Raw genomic sequence first — 19938 nt, 5'->3', positions numbered from 1 at the left:
CACAGACTGGAGGAAGCAATATTTTTGTCAAGAGTTAGTGTGATAAACAGTGAGTCTAGAGGATATCTCCTACCATCTCCGTCAGGGTTGTGTACCATGAAGAAGAGATTTGAGAATGCCTTTTAAATTAAGATTTTAATTTGTATTGGGATGTAGGCTGTCTAGTTTGAGATGCTCTTTTCATTGTATATATTTTTATAGTATAAATGTATAGTTTTCGCTCACAGATAATGATACAAATTCAAATATCTGTACACTGTAAAACCCAATAAGTTAAGATAACTCAAACCACTTGAGGAAACTGATTGCAACAAATCATTTAAGTTCAAAAACTAACCTAATGAGTACTGTGAACTTAATCCATTTGAGTAAACGAAGCAATTTGGGCACAGTGAAAACCAATAAATAAAGAGAACTCAAACCATCTGAGTTCTGTAAAACCCAAGAAGTTAAGGCAGTTAAGGCAGTTTAAGGAAACCAGTTGCTACAAACCATTTAAGTTAAAAAAAACTAATCTATATGAGTACTGTGAACTTACTCCATTTAAGTTGAAGTTATGAGGTATTTAATTAACTCATTACCTCCAACACTGTGTTCAAAACTCTTTTCAAATGAGTAGAATTAACTTTCAGTAAATTTTGAGTTAAATACACTCATTTCATTTGATGAAATTGACTGTTTGATTTTAGTGTACACATTGCACAGTAAACCCTAATAAGTTAAGTTACTCAAACTCTTTGAGGAAACCAATTGCTGCAAACCATTTAAGTCTTGAAACAAAATGGTTGAAGTACGGTAAACTTACAAAATATATATTGAGTTAAATGCACATACATTTTTGTGTTGATATCGTCAAACATTTATCGTCATACATAAGTAACTAAAACATTTTAAGTTAGAACAAATAAAGAACAAATAAGGTCCAAACAACTTGAAAGCTACTCAAATGTAGTGCTTCTAGCATTAGAGTTAACACAAAAATATAACTAATTCATTCCTAACTCATTCAGTTTGAGTTCTACAAAATACAATCAGTTTTTGAGTTACTATAGATCTTTTTCATTAAGTCAAAGTAACTTGTACCATTCAGTCAAGATAACCATTTAGGAAAGATATGTTATTAATGTTACTAAATATTTCTATTTAAAATAAAAATTGAAACCTTGAAAGAGTGAGTTTTTTGAACTCACAAATAAAAGAAAGAAAGAAAGAAAAAAATGTCTAATCTAATTTTTTTAGAATGAAGATAAAGACATTTTTAATGTTACAATATTTCAATATGTCTATTAAAAAAACAAGCAAAAAATTGTTGAACATGAAGTATTTTAAAGATAAATATATTAGATTATACACATTTATTTATTGCTGTTTTTTCTGTGTTGGCCAAGAATGGAGTGATGAAGTTTTGCCAATACAGCAATAAATTCATTTTATATTTATGTATTAAAATAAAAACACTTATGTACACGTGTTAATAATATGTCATGATATTACTGATTACCTCTGTAGCATTACTGTTTTGTGAACATATAAATATTTATTCTAAAACCTTTAAAATCTTACTGATTTCAAACTTTTGTGTAAAATATCCACAATATCGGAATAAAGCTTGATTAAATAATTGCCTAATCACTTAAATGTTAAATGCTCTTTCTGTTAAATGCTCTTTTTTTCTCGTGTTTCATAAATACAATCCTCTGGTTTGTTGAACGTCTGTAAGTAGCAATTCAGTCATTTTCCATCCCATGTAGCACAGCCAAAACAAATTCCAGCTCATGAATCGAAAGAAAACTTCACCCATTCCCCGCTGTCACTCCATAAATCTTTCAAAGCAACAAACCAGATAAAGTGATGAACCTGAAGTTTTCCCAGAGGCTTGTCGAGTGTTATTTTCAGCTGTTGTTCTGTCTGTGTCAGTTAATAATGCATTTCTGTTACACTATAAAGTTAAGCTGGCTAATCCCCTTTTCCCCGAGAAGAAGGAAGAATGTGTGTAAGTTTTGTTTTGTAATGAATCTGGGGCTGTCATCAGTATTCACAATGTGCTATTGTACTGTAAGCTTGTCAGAGCTGTTTTTCACGAGTGGAGAGTATCCTACAGGAGCAAAGCTGCTTTTGACCTGATAAGCTCATTTGAATTCCACATTAATTACTCAAGTACCCTCTAACTCTGTAACGAGACCTCACAGCGAGAGAAAGAGAGAGCGAAGCGGGAAAGGCAGGGGGAAAAAGAGAGACAGAGAAAAAAGGAGCGAGGGATGGTAAATTAGCCTGGCCGTCTCCGAGCATTTTCTCTGCCTTGTCAAGGCTAAACTGAGGGCAGCAGGGAGTGGGGTCCAATGTGTCAGAATCTCCGTGGCAACCAATCCCTCAGCCTCCCGTCTGTGCGCGCACACACACATGCTCACAACACACTTGTGAAGCTGCACCCTACTGTGTTCAGAGTGGTGAATGGTTTGCATCTTTGACCAGATTGGATGTGTTACGGCCTTAGAAAATTTATGACACATCTCTCATCTTCTTTTTTTTCTCCCTCAGCAGACTCTGTTGCTGTTCATATCTCTTCCCTCCTGTCTCGGCTCAGCACTTGCATCACTTGAACCCAAAACTACATCTCCCACAATCCTCCTGTGGATTCTCTGTGGTTTCACAGTGCAGTCAAAACGAAATTAATAAAAAAAAAGACTGCTGCGTTTTCAGTTTACCTTAATTTCATCTTGTTGATAATTAGATCACTTAAAAGAATAGTCCAACTGAAAATGAAAATCATAATTTGGTCACACTTTATTTTATGGTCCATTTGTCGAATTTAAGTTACATTGCATCTACATGCCAACTAATTCTCTTTAGATTATAAGTAGACTGTTAGGTTGGGGTTGGGGTTAGTGTAAGTTGACTTGCAAAGTTTCTTATAGTCAGTTAAATGTCTGTTTAGCAGCAGTATCAACAGATATTAAGCGGACAGTCCACTAATACTCCACTGGACCATTAAAATTAAGTGTTACCCATAATTTATTCATCCCCATATCCGTCTGAAGCTGTTTGATGTTATTTGTTCTGCTGAACAACAGCAGCAACAACAAAACGGTCATTGAGAACAAAACGTTTTTAATTTCCCACCAATTTCCATTGTGTTTTTTTGTTCTTACAATGGAAGTTCGTTGGGAATCAAATTATATATAGCAGTATATTTAAAGTAATGCTACCTAATTAAAGGAACTATGCAGAATTCAGAAACCATTATTATTAGTGACTTAGGTGGCCATTAAGTCAGCGTATTATGTAAGAATAATGAGTGAAAAATACTATGAGGCTTCAGTTTGATTGAATCCAACTAAATTGTAATGGCTCAATTTGCAGACGTAATCTGAAGGAAAGACATATTTCTTTTCAAATAAATACTCTCCGGTTCAGTTCATGTAATGCTAATGGCATTTTTGTGTGTGCTTTTGAATGTGACTTTATAAGATGATGTTTTCAGACAATTAATATTTAACATTTTGAAAATGCTCTCCTAAGTGAAAAATTTTGCTTTATTTTTTTTATCATGTCCCTCTTTAATTTGTAATCAATTCACTGGATGGTGCTAAAATAACAATTACCACAATGATTAATTGTTTTTCAAAAAGATACTTGATTGAAATAATGACATTTATTGTGATGTTTCAAAACATTTAATGCGACACAGAAAACTGGAGTAATGCCTGCTAAATATTCAGCTTTCAATCATCACAATAAATTACATTTCAAGACATAGTGAAAACAGTTTATAAAACTAAATAGTGTATTAAATAAATAAATAATATAATAATATTCAAATTAACTAACATTATATTAATATTAATAACATTACCTCAATAATGACTAATTTGAAAAAATAATTCTAATAACATATGTTTTTAATCAAATGAATGCAGTCTTAGTGAACAGCGTTCTTTCCAAAACATGTCAAAAAGCATACCGAACTTCTGAACAGCTGTGCCAATTCAATAATTTGATATAAATTCACAGAGGTTTTGGTACAACTCTCTCCAGCTCCCCAAACCCCTCAAGCTCTGAACACACAGCTCAACTTCAGCAGCAACTTAAACCATGACCACTGCACTCACACACACACACACATTTCCCGAAGCTGTGGTGAATTGCACTTGGGAGTCTGGACGACTTGCTTCACAAGTTCTTGCAGTCTATGTACAGCCATTCTGCTCTTTTCTTTTCATTTCCACACGGTGTGCATATGTGAGCTTTTTGTGTATGTCTATTCTTTAGCTTAACTAGAACTAATCATTCTGACATCCACATGGACTCGGAAGCACAAAAACATGCCACTTGAAAATTCTCCCAGCATGCATCTCTCCCATTCCGCTAAACATTACTCATTAAAACTGGCATACGCAAGATGTGCACACAAGCGGCATATTCTTTCCTTCTCTCCAAATCTCAAAGGCGAATCCAAAAGTGATGAATTGTCTCCATTCCACCGAACTTTGTTTGGAACGAACAGGCGAGCCGAGCGGGAAGTGATCCGTTAAACAGCCATGGGCCGCTACACACAGAAATCATTAAAACGCAGGGAAAGGAGCAGAAAGTACTAAACAGACAGTTATGGAGGGCCCGATTACAGAGCAGGAGGGCCCTGGCCTCAATTAGAGACTGAATATATATGTAGTCTGGACTCTAATGAAAATGGAGCCTTGTGCCAGCCGTAATTTCCCCTATTGAGCAGATACAGGCAGCTGAAATCACAGGATTAATCGGTTCTCTCTCTCTCTCTGAGAAAAAGAGGCAAGAGTTTCCCTCTCTCTCTCTTTCTCTCGTCCTTCGCTTTCATAAAACTGTTACCTGCAGCCATTGCTGAGACACACACTGGGGAGTTGATGCTTAGACCTGAATACTAATGAAACCGAAGCATGCAGCGAGTGTGTGTTTATCTTTAGTCTTTAATCAACATTCCCCATCAGTTGCGTGCGTGAGTGTGTGTGTGTGTGTGAATGTGTGGATTGGCACAGAGCTTCTCAAACAGGTTTTATGGGTGATGAAACAGAATTTCTGTTGTGTTTGATAATTCATGTGAGTCAACTGCTGTTTCGCAATGCCGAGTCAGGGCAGTGGGGAAGTTATACACGGATACACACATAACCGTTGTCAATTTGAACTTTTTTTAGATGATGTGATGGTATACGTGGGTAAGGCGTTGTGTTTTTTGTGTCAGTCATGTGGTTTGTTTTTTGTGTATGCTGCTGTTTTAGCATGTTGTCGTCTTGCTTGAAGGTGCTTTTAGTGGTGTTAGCCGTTTCGAAATCACAGAAACACAAAATGATTGACAGGTAGAGAGTGCCTTAGTTGCAGAGAGATTTGATATCTCACAACATATATTACAGATCCTCAACCCAGCCTCACTGGAAAAATGCAGCTCTATTGACATTTATTGTAAGTCAGAAAAAATGGTACAATGTTGTGCCAAAGAAGGTACAACCCTTGTCACTGGGGCAGTACCTTTTTATGGAACAGAATTGTACCATTGCAGTTTGTACCTTTAAGGACATGAATTGTACCATAGTAAACCAAAATGTACCTTTGGTATTTAAAACCTGCTGATACAATATTGTACCTTCATCAATGGTACGAATCTGATCCATGAAGGTACCACTACGGTGACAAGACACTTTGTACCTTAACAGTGTCAAAAAATCGTACCTAAAACATTTATTTGAAATGCGTTAAATGTGTAAACTAAACACAATACATATAGTTTGAGTGTATTATTGTATTATAGAACTTAATAATTAATTTTTATAAGTTTTTTAAACATATACTTTTAAATAATGAATCTTTTTTTAATATGGAAATTATTAATAAATCACTTTGTCTTTCCAGTCATATTTATTTTCACAGGTATTGTAATAAAGGAGTTGTCAAACACTTTTGTACCTTTTATATAAGAACAATTGTGTATCTTCATTTTAATTGTACCATAAAAGGTACAGAACAGTTTCATAAGAGGTCTTTTCTGTACCATATAAGGTACAATTTTTACAAAGGTACAAAACTGTTCCTCAAGAAGCATTATTTCTACCACCGTGTACCGTTTTTTCTAAGAGTGCATACAGTTTATTGTAGTTTCAACTGAACAAATAACTAATAAAAGACTTGATTAAAATGCTCTGCGAATGCGTTTCAAATAAGTGAGAACGCTGCCATCCAAACATTGGTGCATAGTAAACAAGCAGACTGAGACTGAAAGCTTAAAATATCTTAGAAGTCAATAATTAAGTGAGAATTAATAAATAATTTGGCCTTTCCAGAAGAAGAGAACGGTGAACTACTGTTTTATGACCTCAAAACGGATTTATAATAGTGTATGATTTGTAAATTCATGTGTTTTGATGATCACATTGCCAACTCACATGATCACATTGGCTTTTGTCACATAGTACACCTGCTTGGGGGCTGACCTAACAGTCCCATTTTACACTTTCTTTTTTAAAAGAAAGCAAAGACTTGTACAAGAAAGCTAAAATTGCTTTTTTTATCTTTGTTAAAGCTATCAGTTTAGGATGGCGATTAGTGTAGAGTGTATGTTGTTTTTACATGCAATCGTGCATTAATCTTTTAGCCCCCTTAATCATATATTTCATTTTTACCCATATGGAAATCATATATTTATTATTATAGCTAATATTTGAATACACAATCTTATGCAAAGGTTTGGCCTCCTGATAATTTTCATAATTGCAAGCCATAGCCTGCTGGCCTTTCAAATCAGCAATTTCATTTGGATATATTTTATACCCTAGGGGAAAAAAACAACATTTCAGTTCTGACATTACATTTATTTAATCAACAGTTGCAATGCAATTTAAGTCATAACAAAACAGACAGATGCAAAAATGTGGGCACCCCAATAGAAAAATGACATCAATCTTTTGTACAGCCACCTTTTGCTGAAATAACAGCCTGTAGACGCTTCTTATAGCTAAGGATAAGTCCCTGAATTTTTGCTGAAGGCATTTTGGACCATTGTTCCTTGCAAAATTTCTCCAGTTCAGCCAGGTTTGATGGGTGCCAAACATGAACGACCCTTTTCAAATCAATCTATAGATTTTTGATGATGTTCAAGTCTGTGGACCGGGATGGCCATTCTAGAAAATTGAATCATGTCTGACCATGAATTCTTTGGTAGATCTGGAACTGTGCTTTGGGTCATTGGCCTGCTAAAGCATCCAACCCTGCCGTAACTTCAGCCTCTTGACTGACTCCTGAACATTGTTCTTCAGAATCTACTGAAGTATATTTCAGTATATTTCAGTCTATCCACAGTATATTTTTCCAAAATGACTCAGGCTTGTCCAGAGGCCGCTGACTTTTGCATACCTTAAACCACTCTTCTTGTTGGCTGAACACAGAAAAGGCTTTTTCTGCATCACCCTTCCATTGAGCTGTTTTTTGTGAAGAGTGTGCTGGACTGTGGAAGGATGTACAATGACATTAATAAAAGCAAGATGTTCCTGGAGATCTTTGGATGTGGTCTGTCTGTGACCATTCTAGCCATTGTTTTCCTTTGCCTTTAAATATTTTTCATGGTCTAGCACATCTTTCCGTGACAAGAACTGTTCCTGTGGCCTTCCATTTTCTTACTATATTTCTGACTGTGGAAATAGAGACTTTAAACTTTTGTGATAGCTTTTTGTAACCTTCTCCTAATTCATGTTGATGAATTATCCTAGTTTTAGGTCATTACGAAAGTTTTTTTGAGGTTCTCATGTTGCTACTTTCTGGTTTACAATAAGGAGAAGCACAACTAACAATCAGCTATTGTTATAGTTCACTGAGTCACTTAAATAAATTTTGTGTTGTTATCAATCAGCATTAAGTGACTACAGATTTTGAAATCCACAGAAAAGAGACGGTGCACTGTAAAAAAATTGCTGTAATATTTACAGTATTACTGGCAATTTTGGTTGCCAGTAATACTGTAAAATTTACAGATGCACTGTAAATTAATAATTACAACTGTGCTGTAGTTTTACAGGACAATTGTAATTGTTAATTTACAGTGCAGTTGAAAATTTTAAGGTATTACTGGCAACCAAAATTGCCAATTGCATTTTTTACAGTGTGGGTGAGTTGCAGTACTATACACAATAACCAAATATGCAAGAATGTTTTTTTTTACATACAAATTTTATCCACTAAGCTTGAGTTGGAGATCTGTCAGCTGGAGAAGCATTGCCTTTGAGTGTGTTTTGTAGTGTGTGTTGAGTTGTTCTGTTTATTTTATGTTCAGTTACTTTATCAAAGGAACATTGTCTGCTCTTTGCAGTTCTCCTCTCATTTTTATCAATGCAGTTTCTCATTGTCTGTCTCCTTCACTGTTTTTGTCGCTATCTGGTAGTGTTGATGGAGAGGATCATTTTATGATTTGCATTGAAGTGAAGTTCATCTTCATCTACTTTATTCATTTTCAATGACATCAGTGTTTAAATTCAATATTAGTTTCATTAGGAATGATGATTCAACCTTTTTGTAATAAAAGGTCCAATTTCTTTGTCTTTGTAAGTCTAATTTTCTCGCATTTAATGTATTGTATATCTACATTTTTGCATAATGTGACAATTTATTGTGACATTTACTGTAATACAGAGAAAGCAAGTTAAAAAAAAGGAATTAAGTTGAGGGTTGTTAACTCAATTATACAAGTTAAGTGGTTCATTCAACTTAAATATATAAGTACACTAAACTCAATCAAAATGCTTTTCTTTACTGTAAAATTGTTGTTTCTACTGTAAAACCCAAAAAGTTAAGGTATTTTAAGTTCTGAACCATTTAAGTTCCAACTAATTACAATGAGTACTGTGAATGTAATCCATTTAAGTAAATGAAGCAATTTGTGCACAGTAAAACCCAATAAATGAAGAGAACTCTAACCAACTGAGTACTGTAAAACCCAATAAGTTAAGGCAACTCAAACAGTTTAAGGAAAGCGTTTGCTACAAACCATTTGAGTTAAAAACTAATCTGAATGAGGACCGTGAACTTATTTAAATTGAAGTTATGAGGAATTTAATTAACTCATTACCTCCAACACTGTGTTCCAAACTAAATAATTAGTTTTATTCAATAAATCAAATGAGTAGAATTAACTGTCAGTAAATTTTGAGTTAACTACACGCATTTCATTTGATAAAGTTTACTGTTGGGTTTTACAGTGTACAGAAAAAGGAGAAAACTAATTTGACATGACATTTGTGCATTTTGTCAACAATATTTAATGTATCTTAAGCACACATTTAAATAACATTTTTACATTTTTACATAATGTGACACGAGATTTAGTTAAAGTCTGATATTTACTGTGTGGTAAAGTAACTATACTCAATCAATCAATCAATCAATCAATCAATCAATCAATCAATCAATTTTCATAAAAATCAGCCACTGGAACATAAAAGGACCCATATTAAAAAGAAACACCCACACGCTACACATTTACCTGCGCACACACCTACTTTCTCTCACACTTACATGACAAGGGTGGAATGTGTTGTAACCGAGAAGCATAAAGCACATGAAAGAGAGAGGTGTGTAATGGAAGAGAGAGAGATAGAGTGTGTGGTAGCCCCTGGTGGCCCATCTGTCTCTCTCGCTCCCATTCTGACTGATGTAATAAACCCGACTGCTCCTTATTCAGGCTTCTGTTTAATGTTGCAGCTCTGATTACCCTCATAAGGCACACACAGAGAAAAAAAGTATTTGCGTTCAGAAAGCATGAAATGGCAGGTTACATTAGTCATGTGACCCCTGAGAGAGTACCAGAGGTCAGGCGTTCACTGCTGTTTACTGTACACTGGCTCATTTTACTAAGCCTGTTCATAAATAACTGTGTTCATGTTTAAACGTGTGAGTGGTTTTGTTTTTGAGTGGAGTGTGAATGCGGTGCTTCTACTGATCTCTGTACATGGGCCAAAATAAATGCTTGCCTATATATATATATATATATATATATATATATATATATATATATATATATATATATATATATATATATATATATATATATATATATATATATATGAGCATATATGAGTACACCCCATTTTGCAAATGAATATTTTTATCCATTTCTCAGTGAATATGGGTAATATATTGTGGTGCATTTGAACAAAACAGATTTATTAAACAGATATATTTATTAAAATAATATTTTCGACACAGAACATCTTTAGAAATGAAAAGATAATACATTTAAATTCATGCTGCAAAATGTTGCAAAAAAATTCAACAAAAATCTCAACAAAAGTGTATATATATTTATATATATTATATATATATTCTCTTGATTTTTGCTATTTTTTATCATTTTATTTAATATTTTTTCCTAACATATAAATTTGTGCTACTAATTTTCTTACCATTATCGTGAATTATTTTGTTAGATTAGCTCCAGATTTGGCTTTAGTATTGACTAAACTAATGTATATGCACAAAAATAATATTGTAAAGCATCCTATAGAAAATATTATTTTAAATTAGAAATTTCTGGGGGGTGTATATATGCTGAGCACTGTATATACAGTGGAGTGAAAAACTGTTTGCCCCCTTACTGATTTCTTTCTTTTGGCAAGTTTGTCACACTTTAATGTTTCAGGTCCTCAAACTAATTTAAATATTAGTCATCATTTTTAAATGAAAGATTTTATTATATATTTATTATATATTTTAGGTAAATCAAAAGCCAAAACTACATAACCCTGCTTGAAAACATGTTTGCTTCTGAATGGCTAAAGAAAAGCTAAATTAAAACTTTGAAGTGGCCTAAGCAAAGTCCTGATCTGAATCCAATTAAGAGGCTGTGACATGACCTTAAAAACGGTTCATGCTCCAAAACCCTCTAATGTGACTGAATTACAACAACTGTGCAAAGAAGAGTGGGCCAAAATTCCTCCACAGTGCTGTAACAGACTCATTGCAAGTTATGTGATTGCAGTTGTTGCTGCCAAGGGTGGTCCAAACAGTTATAAGGTTTAGGGGCAAACACTTTTTCACACAGGGCTATGTTTTGTATTTTGTTTTCCCTTAAAAACCTCTATGTCAAAACTGCGTGATGTGTTTACTTGTGTTATCTTTGACTAGTATTTAAATTTGCTTGATGATCTGAAACATTAAAGTGTGACAAACTTGCAAAACAATTAGAAATGAGTAAGATGCAAAAAATAAAATACAGATTCTGATTTATGCCATTATTACTTTGACAATATTAATAATGAATATAAACATAATAATTATAGTTTATTTTATTAAATTAGCATTTTAGCACTTACTTCACAACTAAACCCCAATATTTTTAGAGAACACCTGAACCTTGGTGAATCAAACCAAGAACACTCTTCTCTCCCCCACATCACCACACACCAACCCAAAATACCAAAAATTCTGAGTGTGCCTCACACAGGTGAGTGGGCTTAACAAACCATCTGTAGAAAACACACTCATTCATCTCACTGACACGTTAACCAACACAAACACATTTATGACGTAAAAACTCTCTCTCTCTCTCTCTCTCTCTTTCTCTCTCTCTCTCTACCTTTCTCTCGTTATCTCTCTCTCTCTCTAGCCCCTCTAGCACTCTTACTCTAGCATTAAATTCTCTGGGCACAAACAAGTTACTTTGTATAATTAGCACTTCTTGTGTGTATTACCTCTTCTTGTTGAATTGCTGAATTCCTCCTCAAATGTCAGTTGCTTTGGACAAAAGCGTCTGCTAAATGACTAACTGTAAATGTACTTGAGACAACTTACTGACTATGAAACTGTGTGTGCTTTATTTCAAAATAAAGAATTTCCAGAAAGAAATAATTTAAGTAAATATTAATTAAAAAAACAGAAAGAAAATAATTGTTTAATAAAATAAATGCAATATAAATTATAATCAGATAATAATAAATACATATTTTTATAAGCTTAAATTCATTCTGTCACGGTTGATGGGTTTGTGTGTTCTTTCTGTATGTTATGTGTCATGCCTTGTGTGTTGTCGTGTGCGAGGGTGTGTTATTTGTTTACCTTTGGTGTGGACGGCGTGCTTTCTATCAGCTGACTCGTCAGCTGACTTGATCATCCTCCAGCTGATCCTTGTTTGCTGACTATATATTTCAGCCTGTGGTATCTGCTGGTTATCAGTCCGTTGTTTGTCCTTGTCTATTGTTCCCCAGATTCCTTCGATGTTCGTGAAAGATTCGTGGTTTCCTGTGATATCCTTTGAGACATTTTTTCCCTTTGTTCTTCATTAAAAAACTTGCATTTGGATCCTGTCTAAGAATCGTGACAGAACGGACTGATCTTACATGGATCCAGCAAGTATCTCCGGCCTGGCTGAGTTTGTTTCGCAAGCCACCACACGCATGGACAGGCAAGATGAACAGATGACCACCACCAGTCGCGCTATCCAAGCGTTGGTCACACAGGTGTCTGAACTCACCACACAGCTGCAGCATCTTCATACTGCTGGTATCCAACAGCCTGTTGCAGCAAACATCAGTCCACCTGTTGTGTCCGCATCTGATCAAGCTGCTCGATCTTCCGAGCCTCGCCTCCCACCTCCGGCCTTCTACTCCGGAGAACCGGAGTTGTGTCGTGCCTTTTTAGCGAAGTGCTCGCTGTACTTCTCCTTGCAGCCTTCCTCATTTTCCACGGAGGAGTCAAAAGTGGCGTTCGTCATCACGCTTCTCACCGGGAGAGCAGCGCTATGGGGAACCGCTGTGTGGGAGAAGAAACTGCCATGTTGTTCTTCGTTTAAAGCCTTTTCAGAGGAACTCAAGAAGGTTTTCGATCGAGCCGTGGCGGGCAGAGAGGCGGCCCGAATGCTCACGGAGTTGCAACAGGGGCAGCGGAGTGTTGCTGATTACTCCATTGAGTTCCGCACCCTGGCGGCGGAGAGTGAGTGGAACGCTCAGGCGCAATGGGACGTCTTTCTTCACGGGTTGGCGGATCGCATAAAGGACGAGATCTTTGCTTTGGATCTTCCTAAAACCCTGGATGGGCTTATTGATCTAGCCATTCGCGTGGACTCTCGTCTTCAGCTCCGGGAGAGACACACGCGACACACATACGCTCTGGAGAATTCTCCTCTTCCGGCTGCCACTGTATTTCCGGGGTTGGTGGACACGCCCCTCTCGGAACCTGAACCCATGCAGATGGGCCGCTCTAGGCTGTCGCTGGAGGAGAAACGCAGACGCCGCAGCGAGGGCCTGTGTATGTACTGCGCTGGTGCGGGTCACATCGCGGCGCATTGTCCCGTAAAAGCCAGAGCCCGTCAGTAGGTAAGAGGTTACTGACGGGTGGGGTATCTTTGGACAAATCCTCTCTTGCAGCCACACTTTTGAAGGTTAAGTTGGAGTGGTCATCTGGGAATTTTATGACTAAAGCACTTATTGACTCTGGTGCGGAGGGAAATTTTATTGACTCTGATTTAGTTCAAAGACTTGGACTTCCTGTGATTTCTCTCTCCCAACCCATATCTGTTCATGCTCTCAATGGTTTCTCTCTTCCTTCCATTACTCATTCCACTTGTCCTATAAGATTGATCACCTCTGGTAACCACTCTGAAGTTATTCATTTTTTTTTAACAGAAGCCCCTGTCACTCCAGTGGTCCTTGGGCACCCATGGTTGGTAATGCACAATCCACATATTAATTGGAGGCAGGAATCAATAATCTCTTGGAGTGAGAGCTGTCATGCTACGTGTCTGTTGTCTGCCTGTTCTTCTGTGTCTCGTTCTGTTTTTCAGGAAGAACACATGGATCTGTCAAACGTGCCCAGTGAGTACCTCGACCTGAAGAGAGTGTTCAGTAAGTCTCGAGCTGCTTCTCTTCCTCCACATCGTCCCTATGACTGTGCTATAGAGTTATTGCCAGGTACGTCTCCGCCTAAAGGCAAACTTTATTCGCTCTCCGCTCCAGAGAGGGAGGCCATGGAGAAATATATTTCTGATTCTCTAGCAGCTAAGATCATCCGTCCTTCTTCATCACCAGCAGGGGCGGGATTTTTTTTTGTGAAAAAGAAAGATGGCTCCCTCCGTCCTTGTATAGACTACCGAGGGCTGAACGCTATCACGGTGAAGAATACATATCCTTTGCCGCTGATGTCTTCTGCCTTTGAACGTCTGCAGGGGGCGTCCTTTTTTACAAAATTAGATCTCCGCAACGCTTACCATTTGGTCCGTATTCGAGAGGGCGATGAATGGAAGACTGCTTTTAATACCCCCAGGGGGCACTTTGAGTATTGCGTCCTTCCTTTCGGTCTGTCCAACGCCCCTGCAGTCTTCCAAGCACTCGTGAATGATGTGTTGAGAGATATGCTAGATCAGTTCATTTATGTTTACCTGGATGACATACTGATATTTTCCCATTCTCTCCAGGAACATATTCAACACGTCAGACGAGTGCTTCAGAGGCTGCTAGAGAATGGGCTTTATGTCAAGGCGGAGAAATGCGTATTTCATGCACAGTCTGTTCCGTTTCTGGGACATATTGTGTCGGTCGAGGGGATGCGCATGGATCCAGAGAAAGTTCAGGCTGTGGTAAATTGGCCAACCCCAGACTCCCGCAAGGCCCTGCAGAGGTTTCTGGGTTTTGCCAATTTTTACCGGCGTTTTATTCGCAACTTCAGCCAGCTCGCTGCACCTCTGACTGCCTTAACCTCCACCAAGACTCCGTTCAGGTGGTCCAATGCAGCACAAGTTGCGTTCGACCGACTGAAAAGCTGCTTTGTTTCAGCCCCCATTCTCATTGCCCCTGATCCATCACGGCAGTTCGTGGTGGAGGTTGACGCATCAGAGGTGGGGGTCGGTGCTATCCTGTCCCAGCGCTCTTCCTCGGACGGCAAGATGCATCCCTGCGCGTATTTTTCACATCGTCTAAACAATGCAGAACGAAATTATGATATTGGTAATAGAGAGCTGTTGGCTGTCAAGCTTGCGTTGGAAGAGTGGCGTCATTGGCTAGAGGGTTCGGGGGTTCCCTTTATCGTTTGGACCGATCATAAAAATCTGGAGTATATCCAATCCGCCAAAAGATTGAACTCTAGGCAGGCAAGGTGGGCATTATTTTTCGGACGTTTCGATTTTTCCATCTCGTACCGACCAGGTTCTAAGAATGTTAAGCCTGACGCACTGTCTCGAATTTTTGATCACTCCGAGCATGCATCACCTCCTGAATCCATCGTGCCACGCAGACTTTTTATCTCTGCTGTCACCTGGGAGATCGAGTCGAGGGTCCGCATGGCCTTAGAAGGGGTAACGCCTCCGTCTGGATGCCCACCGAGTCATTTATTTGTGCCAGAGGAATTACGGTCTGATGTCATCCGTTGGGGTCACTCTTCCAAGTTGGCCTGTCATCCGGGGGTGAGTCGCACCTTGTCTCTAATTAAACAACGATTCTGGTGGCCAGTTATGGCTCGTGACATAAGGGATTTTGTGTTGGCTTGCTCAGTTTGCGCTGTTTCTAAGACTTCCAATCGTCCTCCCGCTGGACTCCTTCAGCCGCTGTCAGTGCCGTCGAGACCCTGGTCCCATATTGCGTTAGATTTCGTCACGGGTCTTCCCCCCTCCAACGGGAATACGGTGATTTTGACCGTAGTGGACCGGTTTTCGAAAGCCACTCACTTCATCCCTCTGCCCAAATTACCATCAGCCAGAGAGACAGCGGCTGCTGTCATTGATCATGTCTTTCGTATCCATGGCCTCCCGACAGATGTGGTTTCTGACAGGGGGCCTCAGTTCATCTCTAAATTTTGGAGAGAGTTTTGTCATTTACTGGGGGCGACTGTTAGTCTTTCTTCTGGTTTCCACCCTCAGAGTAACGGTCAGACAGAGAGAGCCAACCAGGATCTTGAACGTATGTTACGATGTTTAGTGTCTCAGAATCCATCCTCCTGGAGCCAGCAGCTCTCATGGGTGGAGTACGCACATAACTCTTTACCAGTGTCTGCCACGGGCCTCTCTCCATTTGAAGGTAGTCTAGGGTACCAGCCACCTGCATTTCCCAGTCTGGAATCTGAAGTCGCGGTTCCCTCCGCCCACGCTTTTGTCCAGAGGTGTCAACGCACTTGGAACAGGGCCAGACAGACCCTCCTTCAAGTGGGTTCGCGCACCAAGGCTAAAGCCGATCGCCACCGGTCTAAGCCTCCCGTTTACGTTGTCGGTCAAAAAGTGTGGCTTTCATCTAGAAATATCCCTCTCCGCACCGTATGTAATAAACTTGCACCCAAATTCATTGGCCCGTTTTCTGTCATCAAGATCATTAGTCCGGTGGCAGTCCGCCTCAAACTTCCTCCAGCGTACAGGAGAATTCATCCCGTATTTCATGTTTCTAAATTGAAGCCCGTTTTTCATACGGCCATAAATCCGCCTACTCCGGTTCCCCCCCCGCCGCGTCTCGTAGATGGGGAGACGGCTTATTCGGTTAAGCGCATTCTGGACTCTAGACGGAGGGGACGAGGATTCCAGTACTTGGTGGACTGGGAAGGTTACGGTCCAGAGGAGAGGAGTTGGGTTCCTGCAAGGGACATATTGGATCATTCTCTCATCGATGATTACAATCGCCAGGTAAGCTCTTCTGGGAGCGCCAGGAGGCGCTCCTAGGAGAGGGGGTACTGTCACGGTTGATGGGTTTGTGTGTTCTTTCTGTATGTTATGTGTCATGCCTTGTGTGTTGTCGTGTGCGAGGGTGTGTTATTTGTTTACCTTTGGTGTGCACGGCGTGCTTTCTATCAGCTGACTCGTCAGCTGACTTGATCATCCTCCAGCTGATCCTTGTTTGCTGACTATATATTTCAGCCTGTGGTATCTGCTGGTTATCAGTCCGTTGTTTGTCCTTGTCTATTGTTCCCCAGATTCCTTCGATGTTCGTGAAAGATTCGTGGTTTCCTGTGATATCCTTTGAGACATTTTTTCCCTTTGTTCTTCATTAAAAAACTTGCATTTGGATCCTGTCTAAGAATCGTGACACATTCTTGTTTATTAATTCCTAGTTTTACTATCACTTTTGATCAATTTATTTAATTATTACATAAATCATTCATTCATTTTCCTTTGGCTTAATCTCTGATTTATCAGAGGTCGCCACAATGGAATGAACCGCCAACGATTCTAGCATATGTTTTACACAGCGGATGCCCTCGAACCAGCGACCTTCTTGCTGTGAGGTGAAAGTGCTAACCACTGAGCCACCGTGATGCCCTACATAAATGATTAAAAAATCTATTATTTCCCACATCTTGCTGAGCTTTTTCTTTTGAACATTAGCATGTACAAATTTAATAATACTTTAATAAAACACAGCTTCATATATTGTTATACACCACTTCTATAAATACTGATATTTCATAAGAAAGAAAGAAAGAAAGAAAGAAAGAAAGAAAGAAAGAAAGAAAGAAGAAAAACAATTGTTCAATAAAATAAATACTCTTATTCTATTATAATCATATAACAAATAAATAAATGTTTTATTAGCTTTAAGTCATTCTTGCTTATTTATTCCTATTTTTACAATCACTTTTGATCAATTTATTTAATTTAATTTACATAAATATATAAATTATTTCCTACATCTTGCTTAGCTTATTCTTTTGAACATTACCATGTATATATTTAGTACTTTCAATTAAAACAGCTTCATATCATACCACTTCTCTGAATATTCAGTATGATGTCAATGTCCTCCATAGTTACTCTTTTTGGCATCAGCATGCATCTCTTTCTCTCCCTCGCCCTCTGCTCCGCTCCGCTCCCTTACAGTCAAAATCAAATCAAAGACTTTTATTAGTTCGCCTGCACAAATTACAATATTTCCTAAAAGCGCAATGCACAAACTGTCTCTCCATATGATGAATGAGTTATATCAGTGTCCTGTGCCCCTCCACCTCCACCGATGCCCCAGTTTAGCAGCCAAGCACAACCGGCTCTGCCTGGCGCCCCATCAGTCATCGCACACTGCAGGCACAAATAGAATCATGTCAGATAGCGCAGGGCCGGGAAATATGAAAACAAATAGCCCTGTGTTTGGCTAATAGCTGTCATTTAACCATCCACCCTGAGGGAGGAGAGCGAGGCACAAGTGAGTGTGTGTGTCGCGTGTGCAAACGGTAATAAGGTGAACAGAGAGAGACTATTTCTTCACCACTACACCACTGATGAGGACGCTAGTCATGTGGGACCGACTGAAAAACACATCCCACTGTGGGTCTCTCTCACTGTCTTTGTAGTACTGTAATGTTTTTCACGTCTGGAGTTAGGAGTTTCTGTGACTGTATATTTATTTTTAACTGTTGTTTTTAACCCAGGCTCATTCTGAAAACGTACCCCTGTTTACATTTCTGGAGAGCGTCAATTACATCTCAGGAGCTACGTTTTTTTTTTCAGTTTTTTTTACCGCTAATCCCAACCCAGGCTCATTCTGAAAACGTAGTCCCGTGGACGTTTCTGGAGACTGCGAAATACGTCCCGGGAGGTACATATTTTTGCAGTTTTTGTTTTTCGAGAATCCACGAGAGGCCGCTGCGTGCGCTTTTTCGTATCTCAGATTTCTCGTGCCGTTCGTGCCCGCTGTTCTCACATAAACCCACCAGAGGCCGATGTCAATCGAACGTCTGTCTGACTGACTGAATGACTGGATGACTGGCTGGCCGGCTGACCAATCGACTGACCCACCCTCCTCTTTCCCTAAACCCAACCAACGATTTACAAAAGCCGTCCAGAAAAAGAAAAGCCCTCGTCTAATTTTTACCACATTTTTGGATTTTACCACATTCTCACCCTGTTATTCACTCGTTCATTTTATTTTTTGGTCATCTCCTCTCTGCGTCTCAAGTCCGCCGACGTACATGACAAACTGGCTGCAGCGGGAAAGCCCTCCACACGGGGTAAGCGGTCAGCCGGTAAGCGCGACAAGGAATGTCATCCCTGATTTTTACCACGTTTTCAGATTTTAACACATTCTCACCCTGTTATTTACTTGTTTATTATATTTTATTTTTTGGATTTTGTTTTTGTCTTACCTGCTTTCTGGAACTGTTCTTCACCAGACTCAAACCCCGTTGTCGTAATCAACTCCTCTCTGCATCTGAAGTCAGCCGATGTACATGGCGAGCTAACTGGACAAACTGGTATCAGCGGGAAAGCCATCCATACGGATGTAAGCGGTCAGCTGCGTGAGAAGGAACACCGTCATACAATCCCATAGCATTCGTTTTAAAGATGTAATGCAGCCTTATGTACCTCTGGCTACATAATTTGCCATGTCCAGAAATGTATATAGGGCTACGTTTTCAGAATGAGCCTATGTTTTGTTTGTTTTGGAATAGTAGAAAAAATTAACTTGTTTAATGCGAGTATGTTTGTAATGGAATGATGTCTTTTTTGCTCTCAGAAATAAAGCTAGGAGAGCTGTCACTGGGGCAATACCTTTTCAAAACTTACTTTAGGCATTAATTTGCACTTTTTAGACACCAATATACGTTCATTTTAGTACAAAATGCTTTGAAGTACAGTGGCAGCTCTGGCTTTATTTCCAAAAGTGTGGAGTTGAAAAGTGAAGTGGTTCACAATGTCCTTTGAGGGTTCAAGTGAATAGAGTTTTCTGTCATGCTGTCAGAAAGGCAACTAAAAGTCAGTCTCTATTGTATTTATACTGAAACTTTTCAGTATGGGTATTTCAGTTTGGTGTGCATGTGTGCCAATCACATAGTGTGGTTTTGCATGTGTGTATGTGTAAAACTTCAGTTTAAAACTGTAGTTTTATATACAGTGGGGAAAATAAGTATTCAATACTTCATGTTTTTTCCTGGGAATAATATTTATTTTTAGGGGGTTTTGACCTTTAATTTGGATAGGATAGTGGAGGTTACAGACGGGAAAGCATTGGGAGCAGAGAGAAAGGAATG

At 38.7% G+C, this 19938-nt stretch overlaps 1 protein-coding gene across 1 annotated transcript in view; it reads left to right on the top strand.

Moving 5' to 3' along the window:
* Positions 1-19938, top strand: part of pacrg (PARK2 co-regulated) — a 188411-nt gene that overhangs the window by 137580 nt on the left and 30893 nt on the right. The window lies entirely within an intron of this gene.

The sequence above is a fragment of the Danio aesculapii genome, chromosome 17, assembly GCF_903798145.1.
Source record: "Danio aesculapii chromosome 17, fDanAes4.1, whole genome shotgun sequence".
In the NCBI taxonomy this organism is placed as follows: domain Eukaryota; kingdom Metazoa; phylum Chordata; class Actinopteri; order Cypriniformes; family Danionidae; genus Danio; species Danio aesculapii.
Note: the sequence above shows the minus strand (reverse complement) of the source record. Positions and strands in the feature narration are given on the sequence as shown.